Source organism: Cibotium barometz, chromosome 16 (genome assembly GCF_041138505.1).
Source record: "Cibotium barometz isolate CiBa-2024 chromosome 16, ASM4113850v1, whole genome shotgun sequence".
Lineage (NCBI taxonomy): Eukaryota > Viridiplantae > Streptophyta > Polypodiopsida > Cyatheales > Cibotiaceae > Cibotium > Cibotium barometz.
In genome coordinates, this window is record NC_141061.1 from 23,553,664 (window position 1) to 23,563,519 (window position 9,856).

The window sequence follows — 9,856 nt, forward strand, 5'->3', positions numbered from 1 at the left end:
TAGATCGTCGTCAAGCTGCTAGAAGCCTAAGGCTTCTATGAAGGGGACCGTCCATTTGGGTTCCAAGAACCTCACCATCTGCACAAGCCAAAAAGATTAAAGTGATGGTTTCAATATCCAGCACCACCCTCGATGCTTCATTGGACTTTGTGACACTTGGATAAGAATTCTATTTCTCAACACAAAAATTAGAGCAAACTATAGACTTGGGAACCAATTAAAAGCATTAACCTTACATAAACAAAATAACATAAATAAGAGAGCTTGAAAATAAGAAAGAGATCACTAGATTAGGTCGAATCTCTCATGGATGAGTATGGCCTGTTGTACCACTCATCCATATTTATATATGTAATAAAAGCTTTCTTTTCAAAAAGACAATTTCGAAAACAAAGCATAATAGCTTTTGAGTTTTTGAGCGTAAAAGCTCTTCTAAAAATATAGTAAACAATAATTATTAAGTATTGGGCCTACCAAAGTATAAATATTATTTGGTATGTACAAAGGTTTGAGGCCTTAGCTTTCCAAAAATATTAATGCCAAAATATGTAATCATAATATGTGTTCACATGTCCTCCAAAATATCTCATTGTGGTCCAACAAATGTTTCACTCATGATTAACAAATAATCCACCACTCAATCATCACTTACATTTAAAATATCTCATTGTGGTTCAACAAATGTTCCATTTGTGATTGATAAATAATCATCGCTTACATCCAAAATATCTCATTGTGGTCCAACAAATGTTCCATCTCTAATTAACAAATAATCCACCACTCAATCATCGCTCCATCCAAAATAATATTAGTCAATGCATAAAGCTAATTAAACACATTAATTATAAGTATATCATACCAGTGCTACACATAGCTGATTGAACACATTAGACAATGCACAAATCTGATTAAACACATTAATCTTAAATTTATAATACTAGTGCCGCACATTAATCCTAAGTGTATCATACCAGTGCTACACACAGTTGATTGAACACATTAGTTCGATTAAACACATTAATCTTAACTTTATCATACTAGTGCTGCACACAGCTAATTGAACACATTAATCTAAATATAAGGTGCATCCAGAAAAATATTCATGTAAATAATGGGCATCCCCATAGAGGTTATGGCTAATATTCCCTCTTGCTTGGGTTACAATTGACCTCAGTTGCATGGATGGTTGAGTGGATGAGATTTAAGAACAAAAGAACTTTTATGGCATCCATTTAGCATCTTCAATAGGATGATTCTTGAAAGTCCAAAAAATATAGGAGCTAACTTAACCCTAGGATATGTCTCTATAGACTTAAGTCTCCTTTCTTTATAATAGGTTTAGGCATGCCTAGATGATCATAAATATTCTCATGTTTGGAATTAATTTCTTGCTTTGAGAGAGAAGTCATCATCCTTATGATTGACTCGAGCAGTTGGTTGCTTGGTCTTGCTTCAAATTTGATGAAGTCGTATCTCAATTGTCTTTTTGTCGAATGCCTAGATTCGGAGTGCACCTCATCTCCCTTCTCTGATGGGCCAAATTCCAATGAAGACTCCTCTCTCTCTTCTTCACTACTACTTGACTCCCCTTATTGGCCTTTCCCCTTATTTTTTTGAGTTTTTGCCTTTTTTGTTGGAGGCCTCTTACCCTTTTGGAGATTTTCTGGTTCTTGCTCTTTGCCTTTGCCTTGTGACACACATGCTTTTGCTTTATCTTTGGATCTTTTACTTCCATGAAGCCCTACACCAATACTTGTCATTATTACATGATGTCAATATGCATTGTTGTAAAGAAATGAATACTACTTGTCCACAAATCTTTCTCTTCGGGTGGATATGTGTTGTTTCATATTCCAGGCACCATGGGCACAATTCCCATTCCTCTGTCCCTATGAGATCTTCAATCCAAATCTCATGATAAATGCCTGTCTCTTCCACCTGACTAGTGACCCATTCTTTGGCTGGATGGTGGAGGGAAGGGACATCAACTTGCTCTTTAAATGTTAGCCACCACCTATTCGAACATATGTCAGCATAATTATAATGTATACATATTCAAAGTACTAATGGATGTTCGTTTCATACCGTCGTGCAGTTGACATCATGTGTGGCATAGCATATGCTGAATAAGAAGGCTTCATAATAGAAAGCCATGATCCAAATGCATGTGCAAAATGCTTCTTTTTGCACTCCTTGAGGTAAGTCAAGAATGGTTCAGCTCCAAGATCCACTGCATCCTCGTGAGCCTTTTGAACCTCTATAGACTCACACTCAATACCAAGCAATATCTCCAATGTTGTTTGTTTCAGGCAATACCAATAAACATATTTACACAAGAAAGACCGGAATGTAAGGTCACTATGACCATAACCTGCATCTATCATTCCTTGTTTTCCACCCACAATTACTTATACAATCTTTGCCTTCCTGATGTAATTAAAATAAAATTATAAGGGTTGTGTGCAAGAGAGATATATGCATATTCTTTCAATCTTATGTATTGGATACTTACGTTCTCTCAGGCAAGATTGAGTGGCCCAAAAGTTGTAACTTGTCGATGGTCAATTGTTGGCCTTTCGCATTCCAATCTTGGTATTTGAAAATTACATCGAAGAATCCCTTTCCATTGGCATGATTGGAAATGGCCACCAAGAGATAGCCCACTTTGGTAAAGACCTTTTCTACATCCTTCAAATGTGTTTGGTATGCCTTCTCCTCTTCTTCTGTGTGCAATCGCCTCCACTAGGCAATTGATGTGTCCTCACGTTTAATGTTGTTTTGAACTCCTCCTATTTCACTCAACCATGAAAGCTTCATATATTAAGATGTGAAGTTTCAAAAGTAAAGCAATTTCTACAAATAGGCAAGAAAAAATAGCATACCTGGAATACAAATCGGCACAACAAGGTCATGGGCATCTTGTACCATCCTGACCTTGATTTGTGCTTATCACATGCCGTAATAACGAGTTCAGGCCATTTTTGCTCCTCGTCTATGAGCTTATCGAGTAAGGTGGTTGGGTTGGCAAGCCTAAACCTTTGCATTGAAAATACATCATGGGCCATCGTTTAAGGCACATGCATGCGTGTCACTGTGCTTAAAGTACCTCATACAGGGTCAAAGGCTAGCTACACTATAAAATACATGCAATAATTTTTGGTCAATTCACGAAGTCACATGTTTAGGTTTTCTTTTTCGATGAAAAAATATCTCTTCTTATTAAAATAAATTCCCCCAAAACAGAAGTTCAAAAAGATTAAGGTGCATTAGAAATCAATTATAATCTGTTCAAAAGGCCTTATCCCAGGGGTCCAGATTTTCTTAAAATTTGAAATTAAGGTTTTGAGAGGCCAATCAGATTCATCCAAATGTGTGGAGGAGATAAATAGAAGAAATAAAGAAAATCTCCCCAAAAATGAGTAAATACTCACATAGGATGAAGAGTGGACTAAGGACCAAAGGAAATACAAAAAAATGAATTTTTGACACCTCAGAGTGGGGATTCCCCCTCATGAAGGAGGCGCCTATTTCACATGTGTGGTGGAGTTTTAAATTCCCAAATATTGAGATATTTCATCTCTCCTCTCTCCTAATTCAAGTCTAGTTCCAAAAAGTAAGCTAAACTGACCCAAAAATGGTCAAAAATTGACCAAACTGATCTAGAAAATTCTAGAATCAGTTTGCTTGGTTAGAAGCTCACTTTTTCCTATAAATAGAAGCCTCCCCCTTTGTTGAAGCTTAATAGTGTTTTTATGCACTGTTACTCTACTCCTCCCTAGAGCCAAAAACTGTGAATTTCTTAATAATTCATTAGTTTTTGACCTTTCCCTCTTCTAAAGAACTGGTGGCCACTCTTGTTGCAAACAAGAGTAGATCCCTCAAACCATCAAGCCAAAGGAAAGCTCCCAAAATTTCATGTAAGTTAGAAATCCTACTTTTTCTTATTCTTTTAATGGTTTTCTAATTTTTTTGTTATCTTTTAAATGATAATCTGATGCTATGCCTTGCTGGAAAGGCTTTCCCCCTCTCTCATTCTTAAATTCAGCCCTTCTTTATCCTAGTTAAGTAATCAAATTGTTTGAATTAAACTTTTTATATTGTTTCTCTTTTAAAAGTGAAATTTGATTAGTTTAGAATGCTTTAAACAAATTGGGGATAATTTTTAAGTAAATTAAGAATAGGAAAAGATGAAAAATGATTAGCCATACAAAGGAGAATATGGTAAAATTTTCTTAAATTTTGTGAAATAAGTATTACCTTTTATTATTCAAAAAGAGTAATCCCCATCGTTTGCGTATTCTAAAAGTGTTATTTTCATTCTATGCATAGGAAAATGCATAGTAGAAATATTTTTATTACAAAAGTGTTATTTCCATTAAAATTAAATTCTATGCATAGAAAGATGCATATTGATTATTTTTTTTTAATAAAAGAGTGATTTTCATTAGATTTAAATTCTATGCATAAAAAGATGCATATTGATTATTTTTTAATATAAAAGAGAGATTTTCATTAGATTTAAATTCTATGCATAGAAAGATGCATATTGATTATTTTTTATTATAAAAGAGTGATTTTCATTAGATTTAAATTCTATACATAGAAAGATGTATATTGGATAATTTTTTTAAATTAAAAGTGATACTTTCATCAATATTAATTTTTATGCATAAAAGAAGATTTTTTATTATAAAAGTGTTACTTTCATCAATATTGATTTTTATGCATAAAATGATGCATAAAAGATTTTTTTTAATTATAAAAGTGTTACTTTCATCAATATTGATTTTTATGCATAAAATGATGCATAAAAGATTTTTTTATTATAAAAGTGTTACTTTCGTCAATATTGATTTTTATGCATAAAATGATGTATAAAAGTGTTACTTTCATCAAAATTAAATTTTTATGTATAAATAGATGCAAAAAAGGATTTTTCTTTTATATAAAAGTGTTATTTCCATAGAAGTTGGATTTTATGCATAAATAGATGCATACAGAATTTTTATATCAAAATAAGAGTTCTCTTTAATCCTATGTTTAAATCCCATGAATATTAAAAAATGAATAAGTAAATACTCAGTGAAGGAAAATTATACCGTTTCATATTCTCTAGGATGGTAATGAGAAAATTTAGAAAAACTATCGAAGTCGGAATTTTAGATAAATGATTAATTTATTCCTCATAGGAATTCGTGGGGTGACTAGTTTCAGTTAAGCAAAATACTCAATGAATGAAATTCAGTAAAGTAGTAATTGAAATATTACCCTTTGAGAAAGATAGTTCAGGGAGAACCTTTCTAGACTCAAACCCTGAATCATACTATGACCAAGACATAACTCCTTCGTCAGTTTCAAGAAAAGACGATGTGACTAGTTCAGTAATCTACACTCAAATCACCCATCGAATCTGAAACTAAGTTGAGACCTTTGAATTTGATCTGAGGATCAAGAATTCAGAATTCGAGGAATTCTGCTTGGGAATCTAGACCTATGATCTAGAAGTCTTGGGATACGGAATTAAGATATACTCATTGTATTCAAAAGAAAATCAAAACTGAAAACTTGCATAGAAACCCTGTTTTCTTAAAGGACTATCTTACGCTAGAATGCTGGAGGGAGCATTTGGTATCTGTGTTTTCTAAGGGAAGTTCGGTTGCAACAGCTGGCGGGGAGTGTTCAAAGGACGGCTCAAGCGGCAAAAAACTGCCCAAGTCTTGACCAGCTTGGGTATGGTGTAAAATGGTGTGCCTCCGGTACGATGGGCGAGGGCCGACGAAGCGGTCCCTGAGTGAAGTGCCAGGACACCTAAGGAGGATCCTGGAGGGTTCTGACCAGGCGATGCACTTGCTCGCGGTGCTTAGGACACCCATGCATATATCGTGGAAGATATATATATGTAGGATGACGAGAAACTTATTGTAATCTGTTACTGGATCTCGTTGCTGACTTGCTGGTCTCAATGGAGAGTTTAGAGTGATACTGTTTTGTGAGAAACAAGGATTGAATGGAAATTTTGAGTTATGACATCTGTAACCAATAATTGTTTGTCAATGGATTGTTTTATAAATTAAAGTTTAAAGAGGAGTGTGTGCGTATCTGTATTCTAAAGCAAAAGTTAAGAAAGGCATTCAATTTTGGGTGGGTGAGTACTTGTCTAGTTTCACGAATTCCAGTGGTTGGACAGTGGCTAACCCATGGGCCGGATGGGGTTAGGCTGGAATTAGTAGAGTTTGAATAATAAAATTGATCAATAGGAATACGCTTAGAACTCGAATAGTTAAATAATAACCTGAAGACTTCTCAAATGAATAGATCAACGGCTGTGCCTAATCCAATTAGGAAAAAAGCATTGATTCCTTCCAGTTAAGTCTATAATAGTTTCCCTTCTATCTGGTTTATTCAGATGAAGGTTAGTTCAGTATCTTGATCTCGTTAGAAAAATTCATTAAGAAATTCAAAATGGTGGAATCGTCCCCGTTTTTTGGACATGGGAAATTTTTTCGGTTTCGGTTTTCGGAATGACCACCAGCTTAGTCTCGTGCCCGGACATTCGAGGGCGAGGCCTCGAGTGGGAAACCCTGCCCCGCGTAAGAGAGAGCTGCTTCCGCTGCCAGCAATCAGGAATCTGGTGCACGGAGGGGGCAGTGGGATCCCACAGTTGGTATAAGAGTGCTGCTGTAAATTTACATAACAGCATCAAAAATTGCTTAAAATTTTAAAGTAAAACTGGGAAATAATGTTTTCGCTTGTTAAATTTATGTTGAATGAACAATTGAAAACTCATAAATTGAATTAGAAATTTATAGATGGATACCCTGAATCTATTTGGCATTCCTGAACTCTCCCAGAGTCAGAATATTCTGATTTACTCAAAGAATGCAGCTGACCATTAAGCTCATGTCAAAAAAGTTCTTGAGATTCTAAGGAAGCACCAACTCTTTGCAAAAAAGAGCAAATGCACTTTCTTTGCCGACTATGTTGAATACTTGGGCTTTTTGGTATCCAAAGATGGAATTTCTCCAGATTGCGACGATAAAGTCCAAGCAGTCATAGGTTGGCCTGAACCTAAGACAGTGAAAGAAGTCAGAGGATTCTTGGGATTGACTAGTTGGTATAGAATTTTTATACCAAAGTATGCTCTCATGGCTTCCCCCTTGACTAATCTTCTCAAGAAGAATATCCCGTTTCAATGATCTGCCAGGTGCCAGAGTGCTTTTGATAAGCTGAAGACCGCCTTGGTAACCAATCCTGTTCTAAAGCTGCTAGATTTCTCTTTACCCTTTGAGGTAGTAACTGATGCCAGTGGTTTTGCCCTGGGAGGTGCACTCATGCAGGAAGGTCATGTAGTGGCCTATGAATCCCGAAAACTCAGAACGCATGAGAGGAATTATGCTGTCCATGACCTCGAACTACTTTCAGTAGTATATGCCCTGAAGTTGTGGAGACATTACCTACTGGGTCAAAGATTCACTTTGATGAAGACAGATCATCAGAGCTTAAAGTGGATCTTCACTCAGAAGGATCTCAACATGCCCCAAAGATGGTGGATGCAGACCTTGCAGGAATTTGATTTAGAAATCAAGTACCGCCCAGGCAAAGAAAATGTGGTAGCAGATACCCTCAGTAGAAAAGCCTCCTTGCTTGCAATTACTGTAGTGTCGAATCCTTTGATTATTGAAGCAAGAGAGAAGATCATGCAGGATAGATTCTTTGGCCCTATTGCTACCCTACTTATGCAAGAAAGCAAAACTCCACAGGAGTTGAACCGAGTTTAAGAGTACAGCCTGGATGATGGAATTATGTATTATAATCGCAAGCTATGCATTCCCAATGATGAGGGAACTAAGGGTCAAATTCTGAATGAAGCCCATGATAGCCTTATTATAAGACATCCAGGTTTCATCAAAACCTACATGTCTGTGAAGAAAAGCTTCTTTTGGCCTGGTCTAAAAAAAGGATGTGCTTAATCATGTACGTCAATGTCTGACCGGTCAGTAAGTTAAGGCCGAGAGAGTAAAAATGCCTGGGAAGTATTAGACATCCCCCAGATAAAGTGGGAATGCATCAGTATGGATTTTATTACTGGATTACCTTCAGTGCAATCAGGTTACAACTCCATCTTCATGGTAGTTGATAGACTAACCAAAGTTGCCCATCTGATTCCAATAAAAGAAACCTACACTGCAGTGGATGTGGCCAGAGTGTTCCTCATTTTTCGAAGCAGTAAGAACTTTCTTGGATCTCAGCACAGCTTACCACCCCGAGACCGATGGACAAATTGAAAGGGTGAAGCAAGGCCTTCTTAAAAAGTATATACCAGGCCCAAATCATGTGCTTGATGATAAAACTTTACTTCTTCAACCCAAGGGCAGATGGAACTCCAACCTGAAGAAATCCTTGATGTTCGAGAAAAGGTTCTCAGGAACAGAATTCTGTGAATTATTGGTCAAATGGAAGTTCTATTCTTTTGAAGATGCCACCTGGGAGAGAAAGAAGCCGAACTGTTACGAGATTATCCCTAGTTTGCGAGAGATGAGGACATCTCGTGTTTTTCAAGTGGGAGTGAATGTAAGATTCCTCCCCAGCCTCTCAAGATGTCTAGTATCTTCCCCTGTAATCAAATCCCTCTTCAGAAATATAAAAGATCTTGTTTCTACCTATTTTGGCTTAGAGAATGTTCTAGAGAGAGGTTATTTAGATTTGAGATATTTTTCGATGAAAAAATATCTCTTCTTATTAAAATAAATTCCCCCGAAATAGAAGTTCAAAAAGATTATCAAAAGGTGCATTAGAAATCAATTATAATCTGTTCAAAAGGCCTTATCCTAGGGGTCCAGATTTTTTGAAAATTTGAAATTAAGGTTTTGAGGGGCCAATCAGATTCATCCAAATGTGTGGAGGAGATAAATAGAAGAAATAAAGAAAATCCCCCCAAAAATGAGTAAATACTCACATAAGATGAAGAGTGGACTAAGGATTAAAGGAAATACTAAAAAAATGAATTTTTGACACCTCAGAGTGGGGATTCCCCCTCATGAAGGAGGTGCCTATTTCACATGTGTGGTGGAGTTTTAAATTCCCAAATATTGAGATATTTCATCTCTCCTCTCTCCTAATTCAAGTCTAGTTCCAAAAAGTAAGCTAAACTGACCCAAAAATGGTCAAAAATTGACCAAACTGATCTGGAAAGTTCTAGAATCAGTTTGCTTGGTTAGAAGCTCACTTTTTCCTATAAATAGAAGCTTCCCCCTTTGTTGAAGCTTAATAGTGTTTTTATGCACTATTACTCTACTCCTCCCAGAGCCAAAAACTGTGAATTTCTTAATAATTCATTAGTTTTTGACCTTTCCCTCTTCTAAAGAATTGGTGGCCACTCTTGTTGCAAACAAGAGTAGATCCCTCAAACCATAAAGCCAAAGGAAAGCTCCCAAAATTTCATGTAAGTTAGAAATCCTACTTTTTCTTATTCTTTTAATGGTTTTCTAAATTTTTTGTTATCTTTTAAATGATAATCTGATGCTATGCCTTGCTGGAAAGGCTTTCCCCCTCTCTCATTCTTAAATTCAGCCCTTCTTTATCCTAGTTAAGTAATCAAATTGTTTGAATTAAACTTTTCATATTGTTTCTCTTTTAAAAGTGAAATTTGATTAGTTTAGAATGCTTTAAACAAATTGGGGATAATTTTTAAGTAAATTAAGAATAGAAAAAGATGAAAAATGGTTAGCCATACAAAGGAGAATATGGTAAAATTTTCTTAAATTTTGTGAAATAAGTATTACCTTTTATTATTCAAAAAGAGTAATCCCCATCGTTTGTGTATTCTAAAAGTGTTGTTTTCATTCTATGCATAGAA